Genomic DNA, 19766 nt, shown 5'->3' with positions numbered 1-19766 from the left:
AAGTTTAATTTCCCCCAAAACAATGATGGCAATAACGTGCCGAGTAAACGCAGCTTATGGAGAAGCACCACCAATTTCGTCACACGCAGTTTCTGGGTGTGATGACAAGTAGGCTTTTTTGTTGTTGATAATGACGACGGGGCCTATGTCCGATTATTATTATTATTATGAAGATCGTGGTCTTAGTACTTTGAGAAATCACAAGAAATTTTCAATATGGCATGCAGTTTGCAACAACGGGTCCTGGAGATTGATGACAACATGGTCGTCTTGACAGTTTCATGTCCTTGTACAAAGCATATTAGTACCAAAAAAGAAACAGCAGTCACTACTCCCCAATCGTCATCTTCCCTGTGCACCGAAAACCTCTCGCAAAAGTTCCCCTACGGCGCCTCCTGAAAATTCCATTCGATGATCCAATGCCTCTCGAATCTGACAAAAAAGGCTTGGACTAAAGCTCCCAATAATCCGTTTTTTTTATTTATGTAAATTGAGCGGAGAGGAACAATTTTTACTGTGAGTACAGTATTTAAAGTGTCTAGAATTGTTTTGTATATACATTATATTTAGATATTAATACATTACAGTCTTTTCATATGATCATACCTGTAATATGTAATAAATACACTTCTTGATAATTGTACATGTGTACTTGTATTTCTGTATAGGTGTGAAAACATAGTATTCATTCACCTACCCTTCCGCTCATCCTCGAAAGGGTTGCAGGGGTTGCTGGTGCCTAACCCAGGTGTCTTCGGGCGATAGGTAGACTACACCTTGGACTGGTCGCCAGTCACTCATAGGGCACACAGAGAGACAAACAACCACCCACACTCCCAATCATAGCGCCACCAGCGGGAATCGAGCTTCCGCCTGCCCGCTCCGAAGTCAGGCGAGTGAACCTCTACACCACGAGGCGGCGTAACATGTAGTATGTTAGTAATAATAGGTGTGATCCTACTTTGTGGTTTTTTTTACCATCGGGGCCATGTCTGGTCTACATTATCCGTGATATTCGAGAGATTACCGTATCTATTTTTTTGAGAATATTTTACAAAGAACAGGATTTGATGTTTATTATAGCTACCTTCAAACCCAAGTGCAATTTTTGTATGCCACTTATATATGCTTGTCAAAAATACCACAATAGACTAAGGCCATGACCTTTGAAGCCGCAAAATGGCGAGGGATGAGAGTATTAATATTCTGTGTTCTTAACCGATATTTTTAAAAATCTGTTTAAAATCATGCTTTTATCGGAAAAGTTACTCCGAGATTGTACGTTAAAATGCTAGTTGTTTTTTCGCTTAGATCACGGTCACACCCACATTTAAACACACACTTTACCCCGAGTTTTCAGAAATACTGATCTACGATAGCTTATGTATCCCCAGTCGTATGTGTTCACTTAGCCAGGCACAGCTGCTAGCACCATTACTAAGATTTCCTGTGCACACGTCTGTCTATCTGCCCCCTCAACACGCACACAAACATGCAGACGCACATCTTACGACCAGAACCAAATTGGTTTGAGCAAGACATATTTTATACACGTCAGTGTTACTTTGATGTTCAGGTGCGTTCCTGTTATATATGCCACAGGTTGTCCTCTGTCTAATGCATATTGCAGCCTTAAAAAGAGTATGACTCATTTTTCAAATGGAAAAAAGTAAGGAAGGAAATCATAACTTTAAGTGTCTGCACAAAAGGAAGGCATGTTTGCATTTAGCATTAATGAAACAAACGAAAGACTAATGCTGTCTGTGTTTATCATTTCTCCAAAGCACTTTAAAATTGAGGCCTTAATTTTTGTGACAGACTGTTCAATCAGCTTTTTTTGAGGGCATTGTAAATGGCATTCTCTTGCTAAAATTTTTGCTTGCTTCACCTGACCCACATATCCTGTGTGCATGTGTGCGTGCGTGCATGTGTGTGCGTGCGTGTGTGTGTGTGTGCGTGTGTGTGTGTGCGTGTGCGTGTGTGTGTGTGTGTGCGTGTGCGTGTGTGTGTGTGTGTGTGTGTGTGTGTGTGTGTGTGTGTGTGTGTGTGTGTGTGTGTGTGTGTGTGTGTGTGTGTGTGTGTGTGTGTGTGTGTGTGTGTGTGTGTGTGAGTGTGAGTGTCGCTCTTTGCTTGGAAGGTTGTAAATGTAATCTTAGACACATGTTACTTGGCCTGATGTTTTTCAGATTGATTCGATTCCTATTAGCATATCTCCTGCCAAGACACAGGAGAATTCTGTAAAAGTGCTTGGACCTCATGTATACGTAAACGGTTAGGTAACTTTAAAAAAGAACAGATTACAAGAGGAGAAATGGTACTGACAAGCGCGAGCACTTGTGTCTATCTCTCTTTTTCTCAAATCTGTTGACTGAAACCCACTTTCTTCATATTTTAACACTCGCCCCATCTGTTTCTTAGAATTCCACCAAGTATGTGTAGCTGTGACTAAACAATGCACTTAGTTATATTAATATATTTTGTGTCTTGTACAGAGGAATAGCCTACATGCACTACGATACATTCAACACACCAATATAATCTATTTTATTATCTTTACTGTGATTGGAAATTTAAATCTGTGTGCTGTAAACTCCTATTTCCTTCCCAATATTGGTAAAGGAAAAAAACAACACTAGACATTTTTTGCCTTAGTCTGGGTTGCTGTGGGTAAAATGTGCATAGTTTATATTTTGTCAATTTCTTTTAAAAGCAAACTGGTTTGGTTTGAACCAACAGCGCCTCTATAGGAAGTGGTCATGTAAGGCAGTTAGAGGGAAAGAACATTTTTAATATCTCCATTGCAGCGAAAAGGATATTGTTCAATAAACTGAAAAAAATGATCACATATTTTCAATTTATTTGATATATAAAAGTGGAGAAAAATGCAAATAATTGTCCAACTAGCAATATATATCAATGTCGGTGCTAGTTTAGAAAATCAAATATGAGCATCCCAAAATGCTTGAGTCTATCAGTGTGTGCGCTCTCTACAAAAAGCCAACTAATATGTCTTTAGTACAAGTGAATTCGCTTCCATACTTCCCCCCCTAAATCATTATTAACATGCTGTATTTAAACCTTTTGGAAACAAAACCATTGTTTCCAAATGTTCAGATCCTGGTTAATAATAATTCAAGGCCGTTTTGTACCATTGTATGGCTACCTTAAAAAAGATCGCAGAAATGTATCAGCCAATCGAAGGTCATTTCTTGTTCATCTTCTTTACACAAGCTTGAACAGATATAACTCACCACAACTTGCCCAGGATAGTGGGAGTACCACAGAAGTTGTCTGTGTGTGTTTGTGTGTGTGTGTGTGTGTGTGTGTGTGTGTGTGTGTGTGTGCATGCGTGTGCGTGTGTGTGTGTGTGTGACAGAGAGTGTGTTTAAAAATGAAAAGTCAGATAAAAGTAGTTAAAAGAAGGATAGAGAATATCAAACCACAAGAGACCTAGTAACCAAAGAGTGGGTGACAGAAAGGGATAGCAAGATGGATGTAGCTGGGTAGGAGGCAATCGGAATAAGAATATATATGCGATGGACAGTGTGGTGAGACAAAGCAGGTTGCTGTCACTTTAAAAATGACTGTAATAAAAGTGACCGTCGGAAGATGGATCTGGTGATTTTGGCTTGCTAATCAGTCATCTGTGAAGAAGCGCACGGCCCAGATTCAGCAATTGCCTGACACTTCTTGATTGATGCCTGCACTTTGTATATATAGTATTTATATTTATATTTTTACAGTTGAGAGTTGAACTCTCCTCAACACCATTTGTCTAATATTGCTTCACTGTAGTAATTTAACTGAGGTTCATATGAAAAAAATTGCTCCACGCAAAAGTGCCTAACAATCAAGGATGACAGGAAGTGTGTGACTTCAAACCTCCTTTTAGCCCTGTGACACAGGAAAAAAATATATAATGACCCTGCGGCTGAATCTCATATCACCTCATCTCTCCTTCTCTCTCTCACACACGCACAGACAGATTGCCTGCAATAATAATAATAACCCCACAGACAACAGATTCAGCCACCTCCCACCCATCCCCTTACCCCCTCCACCTCCCACATACAATCAAACAAAGCCTCTTTCTTACCTTGCGCATGACCAATCCTTCCATCTCCCCCCCAACAACAACCACCTCCACACCCCATTTTTTTAAGTCTTCCACCATGCTATCTAGGTATGCTCTTTCCCACTTAACAGCGAAACCTCACACTTCTCCAGACCATCCCACAGCCTACAATGTGGCATTCACCCGCACACACGCCCTAAATAAATGCAGTCCTGGTTTGTCGTTTTCCCATCTATCCCCTGTCTCTCCTTCTCTCTCCCCCTCGCTCCTGGCTGGTGCTGGTGAAATATCAGGACAAACGGATTCCAGCTTCTTTTTTTCCCCCCTCTGGCTCAGAGGGGTTGTTCAGTGCTATTTGGCCCTGGGGTGCATTTCAACGCTTCTGATGTGAGAGAGGGACCATGAAAGAAATAGAATGACAGACAGAGAGAGAGGCATACTGCCAGGGTCACACAGTGGCTTTAAAAACAGCTAGGATTTTGAGCAGCGTTGAACCAGCAACCCACTTCTTAATCTGTACATGTTGCAACTTATAAAGGCCTTCAGATGATCGCAATTGGAAATGGTAATGACTGACAAGCACATGGGGCATCTTGGATTCACATTCAGCACCTGACATGAACAATGAGCAATGGTTATACCTCATCAAATAGATACACACCTATAACCTAGTCCTAGATTCAACTATTTAACAAAAAGTTCATATATAACTATATCACATTTCCAGTCTTAACTACATCAATATTGAAAAAAAATTTTTTTTTATTAAGCCAGACTTCTATTTAAAAATAATTAATGTGATATAAAAATCCAATGGTGACTGCTGTTTTGATCATTTTCTGTTCATGCACATTTTTCAGGATGTCAAATTTGACTGTAAAAAATACTGTCAATTATTTTTCTTTCGCCGTTGGAAAAATGGATTTAATGTGGTTTTAGAATTTTTTTGACTTTGTATTCCTTAAAAAAAGTGAATGAAGAATCGAGGTCAGAAGACAAAAAAATGCACAACTCGGAGAAAGACACAGCTTTCAGAACAAATCACTGATGAACTGCACTGTGTGCAATGGTTGTGACATTTTGTTTGGAAGAAATAGCATTTAATTGAAGGGAGAAGTCAGTTATGCAATCAAGAAAATGTCTGCAAATAAAACCAAATTGAAAACATAACAGGGTTCATTTTAGTGTGTGCGCGTGTGTGGGGGGCTGGGGGGGGGGGGGGGGGGGGCTGGAGGGGCTGAACATGGTTCCACCACGGTCATTATTTTTTTCCATTCAAAAATGAAACTAATAATAATAGTAATAATAATAATAATAACAAACTGTACTGTTTTTCTTCCAAAAAAGAATCTTACTAAATATAAAAAATGTGCAAAAAATATTAGTTATGTGTTGAAAATATAAACATGTTTTCAACAAATGAGTGAACCCTGAGCTATCAGTGTTCAAATGTTTCACCTGTACCAGTTTTATCAACTGGCACTTAGTTATTGTTACCCGAATGATAAATTTAACCCAGGTAATTTGGTTCAATAATGGCAGCCACTCAAAATGTAGATGAACAGCCCTCGAGCGATTTTAAACGCTGCAATGACACCAACAAGTCTTTTGGCATACCACTGCTTACGTCATCTATTTGTTTTGTTTACATTTTCTCACAGCTAATTTACATAAATATCTGGGTACTTTAATTTTTGTTTTGTATCTCTTTTTATTTGACAATAGTTTGGGCCATTGACAGTGGGTCACCTCGCAGGTAGACAGTCTAAAACCTATCAGGTAGTTTTGACTAACTACACTAATGTCAATACAATATTGAGATTTTGGTACACTTTTATTGGTAAACTCATTGGAGAAAATGTTTAAAGAAACACAGACCGCTTGGCAACAAAAATGAAGCTGTGATATCAATATGTTGACATCAAATTGACTTCCTGCTACTGACCAGCTTATTTGGACCATTGAGGTGTCCAGCTGAGTGTTAAGGAAGAGAGAAAGAGCGAAAGAGGGAGAGGGGGGTTGTCCTGAGGGGTGCATAGATGAATGGATGATGGGGTGGGAAAAGTGCAAGGGTGACAGTCCCCCAGAGAGAAGCTGAGATCTAAAAGGACCTCTCGGACCACCAAATTGACATGTTCAAGCTTGTGAGTTGTCATGAAGGAAGCACTCTAATAAGCCATGTGACAATCCATAGGATCTTACTTCCATAAGCTAGGGCCTCTTTTTTATTGCTATGTTACAGTATTTATGTATATACTTTTTCCGCATTATATGTTCTAATAAAGCTGGCCTATTAATTTTCAATTTTGGCTTTTTATTTCTTGCACTGAACAGAGATATCTTGCAGGTGCAATTGTTCTCATGCATTTACTGCCATGTTACGGCTCTATAAGTGCATGTGCCTGAGTGATAATCAATGGGATTGGCTGTGGAAGTGAATGAGTGTGCTGGGGCATCACACAGGGGCGTTTGGGGGGTCCTTCTTTTTATATTCCCTCCCCCCTCCTCCTCTAGTTCATATATGAAGGACAGTGACCGGATGCGTGTCTATTAAAAAGGGATCAACAATGAAAAAGATGGCAAGAGCAAAGGGCCAAGTGGGAGGAGGCCGACGTGAAGCTGAAAAGAAATCGCAGAGTCTGCTCTGGATCTTCTTTGCGTGTTGATATCCTCTCTTGAGGGGAGGCACACAAAAAAAATCAGGAGGGGGCGACCTCTGCTGAGTGACCCCGACGCCTTCTACCCACTCCCTCCACGACGCCAACATGGCAGCCTTCCTTACTCGCTAGGATGAGCCAGGTTAAGGCCATTGATTTTTCTCTTTAAAAATATACAGAGTGGAACTGCTTGGAAACACCATTCTAGAGCCCCCCATCTTTTGAATCTCAACCCCTTCCTCCCCTGCCTCCAGAGCCTAAACAGCTGTGGTCCCATGTAAATATTACATGACTGGCACCTCATTTTACAACCAGCACCCCTCATCCCACAATCCCAACTCACACACACACACGCACACGCAAATCTGTATCATGTTGCATATTAATGCTCTTAATGCTATATATCTCATCTGACAATGCACAAGAGGGCACACCATTTGCATATATGATTGTGTTTGCCCCCCAGTTCATGATTGTTGCTTTCATAGGTTACATGATGCTGAAATGTGATATTTGCTGTATGAAAACAAAGGGCAGGCAGGAATGAGGGGAGGAAGGGAGGGCGGGGGTCGGTGAGATGATTCCCCTTGACCCCTAAAATGCAATGTAATCCAGTGTGTCCCCCTTTGATTGGGGCATTTTCCTGTCTTAATTGTTGTCATCAGTGTGGCTCACGATCAGCGGGCATCTGGAAGTACTTCCAAGTAAGTGAGCCCCCCCACCCCCACCACCACTACCCAAAAAATAATAATAAAATAAAAACACAGGAGGACACAAAAATCCAAACTTACGCAACCCAATTAAAAACAATAAAATTGCAATTTGTAACATCAGCCAAATGTGTCATATCTGGGGTGTTGATTGCAATCAATGGACCCCCTGACAAAAGGTGGGGTGTACATTCGGGTCTTGTTGGGCTAAGCTGTGATCTGAAAGAGGGAGGCAAAGGTCTGCACTGGTACTCTTTGTTTTCAATGCAGACACTACAAGTATCCCCACCCCACTACCTCTCTCTCCCACCCACTCCCCCCTCACTGTCTCTCTCTCAAAGTGGATCGGAAGAGTGGGCTGATACCGGTCTCATGTTGCGCATGGATTTTCGTTTATATAATCGATCGAAATGTCCCAATACATTGATTTTGGGTTCAGTGTTTTACAAACAAGCGTTTATGGGTCTCGATTTTGTGTTAGAACTGATTACAATGTGACAATGATGCGAAAACACGTCGAGATTGTTTATTTACCTCTCTATATATAACCACAACTGATTGGAATACGGAATATAAAATATCCCAAATATTAATAAAGACTATAGAACTGAATTTGGGGGTTAACATGAAAAAAATACAAAAAGTACTGCCCCTTCTTAATCAAATAAAGTGGTGTAAAAACACTAGCGGCGCGCGCGCACACACACGCGCGCACGCACACACGCACAAAGCATTTCCTTCCCTGTGAATTTCTCCTTGAATTATATGCCATCACTAGTGTGTGTGATTGCAGAATATTAAATTAAAGTGGGATAAGTCGGCACCGAGGCAGGCTGCGTCCAATCCGCAACTCATTTCCCGTGTTGGAGGAGCGCATCACTGCTCCTCTGCTCTCAATGACAATGTGCCAAATGTGCGCATTTTGAACAACACTTTCCATATGCTATTATCGGATCGCTACTGAGTAAGAGAAAGACGGCCAAACGGAATGCTTTATACCAAAGGTACCAAGAATCTACACTTTTCCCCCTTCATTTGAACCCCCCAATTTAAGGTGTTGTGGTCGTGTTTGATGGGTGCTTTTAAAGCAAGGTAAGAAAATATTTAGTCTTTTGTTTTCTTTTTCTTCTTATTTTTAATAAGATTGCATATTTTATGTACATTGCACGATGTGGTTCTTGAGAATGAATGTGTCGTGGGAGCGTATAGATTGAATGTTTAGAAAAAGTACATTTTTTTGCCTTATTTCTCAGGATTTCATTCATTTTTAAAGATCGTGTACATTGTGTTGTTGATTGTGGGCGAAAGGGAGACTTTTGAAGACTCATGTTGCTCCAATTCAACGGTGATTTTCTTTCTTTTTATTTTTTATTTGGTTTGCAGTTTGTTGGGATGCAACGTGGCATTGCACTTTGATGAGTGGTTTAATTTAGATCATTTGTATATATCGATTTTTGCATGGATATTTGGTCTTTTGGTTTTCGATCGCATATTAACATCGATATTGATTATCGATTGGCACTTTATTTCTATATACTTTGATTGTGTTGCTGCTTTGTGCGCACATTTGTATGATTGTGTGAAACTGAAAGACATGGGCAGTGGGTCACTGCATGTGGCAGCTTGTGGGTCACAGCTGTGGGCTTTTTTCCCCTCTTTTACGTGTTTTTAGTCGGATTCTTGTGTACCACAAATCAGCCGTGTGTCATCCAGTCGGGCAATCAAAACACATTAATGTAAAGCAATACACAGCATGACATATTTATGATTTATATAAGCATAGCAGGAAAAATAGGCTTGATTTTATTTTATCTCACTATTAGACAGCAAAGTATTTGTTTTTGCGGGGAATGTTCACAATATAGATGAGTTCATGTTAATGTTAATGAACATTTTAATAGAAAAGCTACAAAATAAAATCAAACGCCTTCGGGGGCTTTGTAACAATTTACCGACAATATATAGTTTTACGAGTCTTACAACGTGGGTTGATTTAAAAATTTAAAGTGCACTCATATTTAATAAGAGCCGTTGCGCTTTCAGATAAATTATGAATTATGGATCGAGGATACTGCTGGAAATTAGTTTTGGAAATAGACAGCCTATTTTAAAGCAGTCGTTATAAAGAAGAGCATCGTATACTGACAAAGAGATATGGACACGCAGTTAAAGAAATTAAAGATACACATCCAATATCATTTATTTCAATTATTTTCGCCAGCCCCCTTACTGAATTAAGAGAAATCTAAAAAAAACGAAGAAATGTCAGTAGGGGTGCAAGGAAAAATCAATATACCGTTTTCCCGAAAAGATGCGTCCTAATATTAAAAGAGAAATCGATGTTTTATGACTATACCGTAATCGTCCGCTTCGGTGTTTAAACTTATGCACTGAAGAATATACTGTAAGTCCAAGCTTGACAAGCAAATCGCCGGTGCACTACACTTTGGACATCCGTCATACGAGCATTTCCACTGTTGTCGGGCCGCCTGCGAGCACATCATCGCCGGGCTTTTGCAGGCTGCGAACCCCCCTGGAGGACAGGGAGGCAGCTGCAGCAGTTGCCTGGGATCCGGTGAGAAAGTGACAGCCTCGAACCCCCCCGCCCCATTCGCTCGCTTTCTCTCTTTTTGGTGTCAAAAGACTTGTCTCAAGCCAGAATAACCAAGCCTGGGGTCCTATGACTACTCAAAGATCCGGTTCGGTCCGTGCATGGCTGCAAAGTGGAGCAAGTCTACTAGTTCACTTGCCAGTAGCAGCCTTATCATCACAGCCCCGGTTGACTTCACCCCCCAGCTTCGATTTTTCCCCCCCACCAAAGCGAAGCAGATCTCTTGATTTTCTCTTCTATGGAGAAAGTCTTACTCTCGCCTATAAGCCGCCATTGAGGAAACACACAGTTAACTGTTTGCATTGAAACGCTCAATAGGGGTACTTTGTGGTGCATCTCTGAATAGGGGGGCGTTGGAGGGGGTGGGGGCTTGAACTTGTACAGTATTTTTTTGGATCTTGTGAACCCACATGGGCCCCTTGATTCTCCTAAAGGGCCAACACATGTACAATACACTTTATTACAGATCACACACACACACACTCAACCCTTTACACATAAGTGGGCATTTTGGTCTTGATCTTAGTGTGTCGTTCTCCTATTAATCATATTATTTTAAAATACATTATATATACACTTATAACATACCTTATAATAAACCGCGTATTTATATTTTTTTAAATTAAATATACTGCCTTTTTATTGGGGAAAAATCAAGTAATCCGCATTGCTTGTCCATCCTGTTTATTTCGTCCATTGTTCTGACGGCGGTTATGTTATACTTTGCATTTATGTTCATAAACAGTATTTATTCTTTCTTTTTTTCGCTTTAAAATCGATATTCCATTCCGTTTTTTTACACAGTGGACCTTCCGTGGTCCTCTCATTTGCGATGTGGCGACTGTTGATCAACTCACTAATTACACTTATTTTTCCTCTCTCCGCCTCCTTTGCCTCTCTCTCTCTCTCTCTCTCTCTCTCTCTCTTCTCTCTCTCTCTCTCTCTCTCTCTCTCTCTCTCTCTCTCTCTCTCTCTCTCTCTCTCTCTCTCTCTCTCTCGCTCTCTCTCTCTCCCCCCCCCCTCTCCTCTCTCTCTCTCTCTCTCTCTCTGCCTCTCTCTCTCTCTCTCTCTCTCGCCCCCCGTCTCTGTCTCTCGACCCAATCCCAGAGTGCATATCGGGAAATGGACACACAAAGACATGCGCACTCAACTTAATCAGCCATTTTTTTAAAAACAGCGCTAAAACGATAATAATTAGCAGAATAAAGGCATATCGGATTTTCATTTCCTTTTCAACCTTGGCGCTTGGTTGAGCCTCCGTCCACGGGAGAGACTGCGTTCGCAACCCCGTCGACACGTCGTCTCACCGCCCCCCGGAACCAAAATAAGGGACTGTGAGACCACTTCACGTTTGTGATTTTTGCCCCCTCTCCCCTTTTCCACCCCCCAACCTTAAAGTGGGAGGATTATTTCAATTTCACCTGTTTTTCGTAATTGTCTTCGTGAGCTGGATGTGACTGTTTTGGGACGAACACGAGCGAAGAGGAACGGAGGTGGCGGCTTTGGAGGGGGAAGAAAGTAAGTTCGCTCCTTTAACTTTTATTGAGTAGTTGGCACGGTGTGTGCGCTCCATCTACGACTCGCTCGCCTATCGATTATCTATCTGGCTGCTGGTTCACTGACATCGGCTCAGTTTGGAGAGCAGGTGTCTGATTTTTTTTTTTACCAGTCCACAGTGGAGGGCGGATGTGGGCGCCGGCGTTGTCCGTACAAGAGCGCTTACGCGCGGCTCCGGGACCACCGCCGTCCGCTTGACAGTTGATCCGAGTTTTAAGGGACCATAAAGCCGGGCGAGTGCTCGCAACTGCCCCCGTTCCGAAACGTTCTGCGGCTTTTACGGATGTGAATCCCCTTTTCTTGGGCTTCTGACCCATTTTTTTGGGACAATACTCGGAGATTCTGTCCAGAGGAAGCACCTTCCGATGTCAGCCGCGCGAAGAAATGTAGCATTTTATCATAAATCGGGGGGGAAATGTCGATTTTTATATCGAGTCTAGACATTTATGTTCATCTCCAAGGCTTAAAGTGATGTAAAAAGTCATCACACTTCCATTATTGGAAGGTGGTCCGCTTGGTCTGCCAGGGAGGGAGAAGCGACGGTCCGACCGCTGATTGCATGCCGAGCCCGGGGGATGATAGCAGTCAGCCCCCGGTGTCAGCGTGAGGGAGTCCTGGATGAACCAAACACTCTCTATCGCCTTTATTCTAAATAGCCAATTAAATAAAAAGATTTCAGCGCACGTTAACCATTCGTATTTATTCGGGATTGAATATTAGATTTTATGACAAAATGTCTTACCTGCTAATTAAAGAATCTTCCGTTGATCTGTTGGTTTATGCTTCATTTCTAACGTATTACGTGTTTCGTTTGTCTGTTTTTGTGTGCTATTTTATTTCGTAAAAGGACGTCTCTGAGTGGGGCACAAGTGACAGGTCATGGGATTGCGTAGAGGTCATCGATCGCACAGGGGAAAAAAAACATCAGGGCCAAGGGGCCATTCTGTCTCCAGACCTAGTTTATAAACCTATGCTTTTGTGTGTGTGTGTGTGTGTGTTGAAAGTGTATCTTGCAGTGCAGGGAAACCGTTTAAACTATAATCTATTCAGTATGTTATTTTTTTTATTTTAAATATGCAGTCAATCCTTTATTTCACTTATTATTTTGTATTTCTTGAATATATCTAACCCAAAATCAAAATTGTGTTTCTATTTCTATTTCTTTGGAATTAACACAGTAGAAAACATTTTAATAGCTGTAATTGCCATTGCTGTAATAAAATGGTTACTATTTTATTTTTATGTAATTTTACAAATTCTTAAGGAATAATTCATTGTTTCATTCATTCTAATTATGACCTCAATCAAATACATTTGTATGTTGCTAAGACAGTTTTGATTAGGGACATCCTTTTTAGAAATATATTTTAATTCCAACATTACCCCCAAAAGGCCCATTTAGTTGAATGAAAATCACAATGCGTGCGATAAAATGACTCTCTAATTACATTGAATTTCATCAGTTAATGATTCTATTGTCTCACTCTTATTTTCTTGGCTTGCAAATTAGTTCCTTTTTTAAGGATTGTTTGAACAACCGAGTCCCTTGTTTTTGTTTTTCCTTTACATGATGTCTTAGCTCTATCAAAGGACGGAGCGTGTATCTCTGCGTGTTAGTTAAGCAGCTCACTGTATTCATTTTATCCATAGCAGTGGAAAGAAGCTATGAGCAGCGAGTAGAATAAAAACATTGTGTGAGAGATGGGCTGGGGACAATAGCTGTTGGCTTGAAAATGCCTCTTGATTATTAAAAGCTAATGCATTTGCAGTATTGCAGCCTTCATTAAGGGTGCACACGCCAGGGCGGAGGGGTGGAGGGGGATGCGAGGGTTATAGGGAGGAGGAGATGATGGGAGATGGAGGAGAGCGAGAGAAATGGGAGGGGGGGGGGCTGTCCTATAACTCCTGGGCCCGAGACACATGCAGCAAGAAGATTGGCTCGAACCTCTCCTAGGGGTCGACAATGTGTCATTTCCACCCAGCTAGATTGCCCTCTGCCTATCTGATATTAATGTGCAAATCAATATTTCAGGGATTAAATTTCCCTTCTTCATTTTTTATGGTTTCTACCTCAATAAGTCTCCCGTCTAATAGAGGAGGCTGGATGATTTAGAAGCCTTTGCTGCTGCTGGGAGAGAGACAGAGAGCGAACGAGAGGGAGAGAGAGACTGAGGAGCTTTGCAACAAGACTATCGCTGCATTTTAATGTTCATCTGACTGAATCCCCATAGGCCTTCAGTAAGGAGGGCTATATCGCTGCTTTACACTGTAAAGACACCCAATTTGCCTAAAAAGGCAGAAAGGGAAAATATGAGTCCAGTTGAATACATAAAATGCTGTGTAATCCAAGTAGCAGGTATTAGTGAAAGGCACCCCCCACCCACACGCACACACATCCCCCTTCTCCTATGGTGCTACATCCAAACTGTCATGGCTGAGCAAACATTGTAGTTTACTACACGAAGGCCTGACTGCTTTTTCTATACCCTATTGCTCATCCTCTAATATATTTGCATAGAATCACGTGTCAAGATCAGACAACATCTGGTGTATGTGTGCCATACAATGACCGCAGTGGTGATTAGTGAATAGAGGGGCATATTATTACAATAGTCATAATGCTGCATCTCATTGAGTCAACTAAATGAGTCTTTCAACTCCCTACAGACGTTCATTAAGGCCCGTGTGTGCCTATAGGTGTGTGTTGTATTTAATCCTCCTTCCTGTACCATCTGCTGCGTTCATGCATGTGTCCAGGACATTTCAGGGGAGGAAAGCCCCCAAAATATTTTCTTGCTTCTTATTCAGGCTATTTTAACACATGCTTGATGGGGAGAGAAAAAACAAGTGAGGAGAGAGGGAGAAAGCGACAGAGGAAGAGGGACAAAGGACCTCTAATTGTAGCACGACCGCTTGGCTTCCTTTCGATTCATGGTCATTACAATGTGAAAGGGACAACTGCCTTGTCCTCCTTCAAAACGCCGAGCTCGCACGCTTCCATCCATTTTCGTTAATGGACTGTGTCTCCTCCACAGTTCTGTAACGTAAGTAAATAGAAACGGAATATTTTAGGTTAATTGCAATGATAACGGACAATCTCATCTGGGTTCTATCAGACTTGTGGTATTCTGCTGCAAGTGTTACATTTCCTTGATGTAAGGGGGCAAAGGACGCTCAGAAGTGTGCTGCAGCTCAGCGTTATATCTCAAGGAGGGGAGGGCTGGTGGTGGTGGTTTTGTGTGTGTGTGTGTGTGTGGGGTTCCTGTGTCAGGCCTGGGGCACCACCAAGCGAACACACACACACGCTTTCTCCCTATCACTGAGGAGGGTTAAAGACTTGGAATAAGATCAAGCCTCTCCGTAGCTCCTAGGGAGGGTGCTTGTGAATATGCCAGTTTTAGTGTAATTAGCACTTAATTATATTAACATATGCAAATTGTCAGGCTTGTGGAGGGCTTGTGGAGGGCTTGTAGTGCCGATGGGTATGTGGGCTGGGATACAAGTGGTTCTATTGTAGTGCCACGGCAGGGAGAAAGAATAATGGCTAGGCCATAACCAGCTCACTTATGTAAATCTCTGGCTTTGCCAAATTTCATTAGTCGCCATGACAACCTGCTTAATTGTGCTGACTAATGTCCCCATGATAAGCTGCCAGTCAGGATGGATGTCACCCCCCACCTAACACACCAAAACATGAAAAGGTTAAAGTGCGAGAAGCCCAACTGTCCAGATTAAAGCTGCTCCTATTTTCACACACGCTTCTCTTGTATGCATATTTGCATATTAAAAAAATCCCCAACCAAGTTTACTCCTCTCGTTGGATTTGCATGTGGCGTCAATGTGTGGCGGGTGGGTTTCCAGGCGGGGGCTTTGGTTGGACGACAGTGGTTCAGTGGTGTGTCGCATGTGTTATGTCTGCTCAGACTGGCATGGGGACAGCGAGGAGTTTGTTTTTGATAATGGGACATGACTGGGATTCTGAGTAGTCAAACAAACAAGCATTAAAATGCCAGATGAGTTCCTGTCTTTTATAACTTGTCCAAATATGTTATCGTGACATGTTTTTTTAGGGACATACTACTAGTTTCTGTTGCAAAACAAAGTAGCCAAAGGTGGCTAAGTGGGTGCCTGCCTGCTGCTACTAGTAGTTGCATGCTAATCCTGTTTTTTGACAGCAACGTAAACTGATATAATTGCCTTTCAGAGGCAGGATCGGCAGTTTATACAAGTGTGAAAGCACGGGAAAGGGGATTAGCATTATTTTGCATAATGCTGGCCGGGCGCTGAATAGGGCATTGAATGCTTGACTGGGTGACAGAGATGAAAGGGAGATGAAATGCTCTAGACCCCCTCCACCCACCCTTGCCTCAGTCCTGCTGTCTCCCGGACGGTGTCGGCGATCAAGCCCCTGCAGCACGGAAACGCCACACTGGTGTTTTCTGGTCCGTTTCAGATGCCAGTAGACGCCGACTGTCATGTACGTAAGGCAATATGTTATTCACCCTTCAGTAAAACATCCCAGACAATTATGTCTTGGCTCAGGTAGCATTTACATGACTGCAATTTTCCAGAATCGATTCCACCGTTCCCACATTTAGGGGTGGTTTTGTTGGGGTATTGTCTTGATACAGTGGACGAGAGAAGCAGGTGTGTTTTGTGTTTTATATGAATACCAGGTGTGTGAGCACTTGTGCTACAAGGGGGTGGTGGAGCGGGTGACACAGCTTCAAATTGCCACCATGACTTTTATGCGACCCGACTCGACTTCTGTGACTAATTTATGGTCAACTGTCATCTTCAGCCAACATGTCTGCTGTATGGAAATAATCCCGCAGAAGGGGGGTAATATGGTGGAGAACATGCAACCCCACAAAAGCCGATGTGGCCTGTTTTTGTTGTCAGTTATTGGACAGGATCCTCTTTCTTTGACCTTTTGCACGCCTTCCCTAGTCTTTCATATGCAAATGGTAGCCAGACCAGAGTAGGAAACACTCGCTGTAGCTGAGTGGAAGAGGACAAAAACTCCCACTCACTTTCTCTGTGGTGCATCTCCTCTTTTTCTTGCTTCTTCCCCCTCATAAGCAACTTGACAGAATTTGGCGTAAAAGGAAGTGTGCGCTGACTGAACAGGCGATCGCAATCTAAATGTGACCTGTACCACTTGCCAGAATCAAGTAGGCTGTGGATCCTGAGTGTTTAGGTGGAGTGGGCGCTTGTTGTGTGTCATGCACATACATGGCTGACCGTTCAAGCCATGTCACAGTTAGTGCTATGGTTACTCAGAAAATACAGAGCTGATTTAAAAGAGCTATCGTATGGACTTCATAATTAGGAAATGTATTCGATATCTTCACTTCATAGTACTCCAAACATGTGGCTTGTTTTCATTTGGAATGTTTCTAATTAGAAGAAAAAACATGAACATGAGAAAGTATTTAATTTTACTGGTATGTCAGTATTTGTCATTATTTTATGATTTAAATAATATGTCAGAAGAGGATAGATAAGGTAATTTCTATACATATGCAGCTGTATTATGACCCTTAATTTCTGTACACAATGGAATTTAAAAATGTTCATCACTTGCAACATTACATTTAAGTAATTCCTCTTTATTTCCAAACCTCCATAGGTTGTACAGTTTCAGTTTCCCTAAATTTTGCATTGTTGCTTCCACTGCCTTCTGATTAGTCAAATCACGTTGTTTGGGTTCATAGCATCACCTGTGTCCTCCCCAAAAACAAAAATAAGATGTGCTTTCATGGGTGTGCAAGGAATAAAAATTCTCAAGTGTGGACATAGCCTAAATTACAGCAATGTCTTGGAGTAAAAGGATACTAATGCAGTTAAGACAACGGTGTGCTGCTAGCAAAATACGCCCGTGCAACACTGTTTAGACGGTTTCAGGGCTCCTTTTCAAGGCTGTGTTTTGGAAAGGGGGCATGTTATCTGTAGGAAATGTAATTTTTGTCCTCATTGAAATCATACATTATTGAGCCCGGTTATCTAAATGTTTTTGTTGCCGTTGGTCTCACGCCAGTCGGGATTGTGTTACCCCCTCTCTCTCTCATCTCACTGGGCCTTCATCAATCTCTTCAGGGAAAACAGAAAGAGGGGATTTTTCCCTCCTCCTCTCATTTTTTTTCTCTATGTTCTCTGTCCTTTTTCTCAGGCTCTCCTGCCTGCTCAGCATCTACTCCAGGTTATTAGCTATGGCCCTGGCTGTTTAATGCAGAATTATATGGTGATTTTTTTGTTTTTCAAAGTAGAAGTAGGGAGATTTCATGGAGCAACTTTGTCAGTTTTAGGTCAAACAAAATTGACTTCTGTAAGGGAAAAATAGGCTTCTGCTTTTTAAACTATATTGCCTATTTGCGTGTGTCTTTTGCATGTCCTTTGTCATCATTCACTCCCTCTTTTGCATGCTTTTCCCGTTGTTAACAGCCAGGACATGTCACATTGGTAGGCGCTGTTAATCGCAAGTACTCATCCACGTTCATTATTTTTATTTCTTTAGTCCTGCACATCTGCTGCACTGCGTTTCTTTGTTTTTCTCAGGACAGGAGAAGTCTTTTAAAAGCAAAGTTAATGCAGAACCTCCAGCTGTTGGTTAAAGGTCAAGCTAACAGATCCCAGAGAGATGCCCTAAATTAGAATGGGAAAGAAAACCTGCTGAATGAATGACTAAGTATGCAGAAGTTTCGATGCCACAATAGCACAAGATGTCTCATGACAAACGATACGTTCTCCTACTTGTTTGCCAAAGACAAAGACACAGTTTGACGAGCGCAGTCACAGGACATTTTCACATTAGTGATGAGAAGATGGCGTTGTGCTTCCAATTAATAAAAAAATTCACACATTTTTATATGTCTTCTGTGTGAAATCAGTTATCCCCCTACATGTCACATTGCATGTATACCAGTGTTAATGGAAGTGGCCTCCCTGATGATTGGCATTTGCTATTCCTGCAGGCAATTGCACACAAATACTGAGGGCTCGTCAGGGAATAAGTGGCTAATTAATTATGTATGACCGGTGGGTTTAAACAACAGTGTAATGAAAAATGAGACAAGTTTACCAAGGAATTTAGTTTGAGCTGCATGAAAACATCACCACTGAGGAAAAAATAAGCACGTGAGAGAAGGAATTAGAAGAAATCTTTCCTCGCAAGTTATTATTGAACTCTATAACATATAGGTATTAGTATTTTCACGACTATAAGGCGCACTGCATTATAAGGCGCACCCTCAATGAATGACACATTTTAATTTTTTTTCCAATATCTAAAGCACACTGGATTATAAGGCGCCCTGCCTATTTTGGAGAAAATTTAAGACTTTTAAGTGCGCCTTATAGTCGTGAAAATACGGTACTCTTTGTGGCTTTTTTAATGTAAAAAATGGTTGAATATAATTTTTTTCATGGAATGATCTAAAACAGGCAAGCATGTGTCTCCACATCTCTCCTGGGTCAATCCCAGCCAAGACTATCCTTCTCAAACCCTTTTCAGAACTTTTCCCACTTGGCACGAGCCATGGAATAATCTTTAATTATTTGCTTTTTAAAGGGAGGGAGAAAAAAATGAGGCTTTTTGTGTGACAGTGGAAAAAAAAGAGAAAGAAGAAGAGCAGAGCCGGGACAGGAATGTTCCTGTGTATGAAATTGTAGGTATTAACGGGGCGGTTTTTGTCAGTGGTTTTGGCTGATGAATCAGCTCTCTGCCCCTAGACTAAATAAGAGAGGGGGAGCTTTGTCCTGTTTCATCCCGTTTGGATGAGAAGACAGAAGAAGGCTGTGCAGGAATTGTTAAAAAAGCAAAGCAGGCCCTTTTTGCTTCGCAGTCTTTACACCAAACATTTGTCAGGAAGTGCTGATGGATTGTCCTGGGGTTTTATAGTACTAGTTTTAACTATTACCAGGTAACCATTTATAAATAAAATATTTGTTTTACCGATTAACATTTTGTATCTATGGCAGAATGCGGAATGTTTTATACTTAGTTTACATTGATTCCTTAAAAGGGCATATTACTCCATCTTTTGTTTCTTTTTAAGTATTTAATACGCAGTGGGTTAGTGGTATATGGAAGTATTTTTTCTTGTCACTTATACTTAATCACGTCATTTCCTACCGCGAAGAGAATGATAATGTGT

General features: G+C 41.5%; 1 protein-coding gene across 3 annotated transcripts in view; it reads left to right on the top strand.

The window, feature by feature from the left end:
- The first annotated feature begins 8298 nt into the window (after positions 1-8298).
- zfhx4 (zinc finger homeobox 4) overlaps positions 8299-19766 on the top strand; it is an 81698-nt gene continuing 70230 nt past the window's right edge. Inside the window, exon 1 of one of the 3 annotated variants that reach the window (XM_077624675.1) lies at positions 8299-8534. The gene's annotated coding sequence lies outside the window, so the exon portion shown is untranslated. Of the gene's footprint in view, positions 8535-11189; positions 11572-19766 lie in introns of those variants that run through there. The other 2 variants (XM_077624677.1, XM_077624676.1) reach the window with 2 other exon arrangements.

This window comes from Stigmatopora argus, chromosome 17 (genome assembly GCF_051989625.1).
Source record: "Stigmatopora argus isolate UIUO_Sarg chromosome 17, RoL_Sarg_1.0, whole genome shotgun sequence".
In the NCBI taxonomy this organism is placed as follows: Eukaryota; Metazoa; Chordata; class Actinopteri; order Syngnathiformes; family Syngnathidae; genus Stigmatopora; species Stigmatopora argus.
This window is presented reverse-complemented; position numbering and strand designations above follow the sequence as displayed.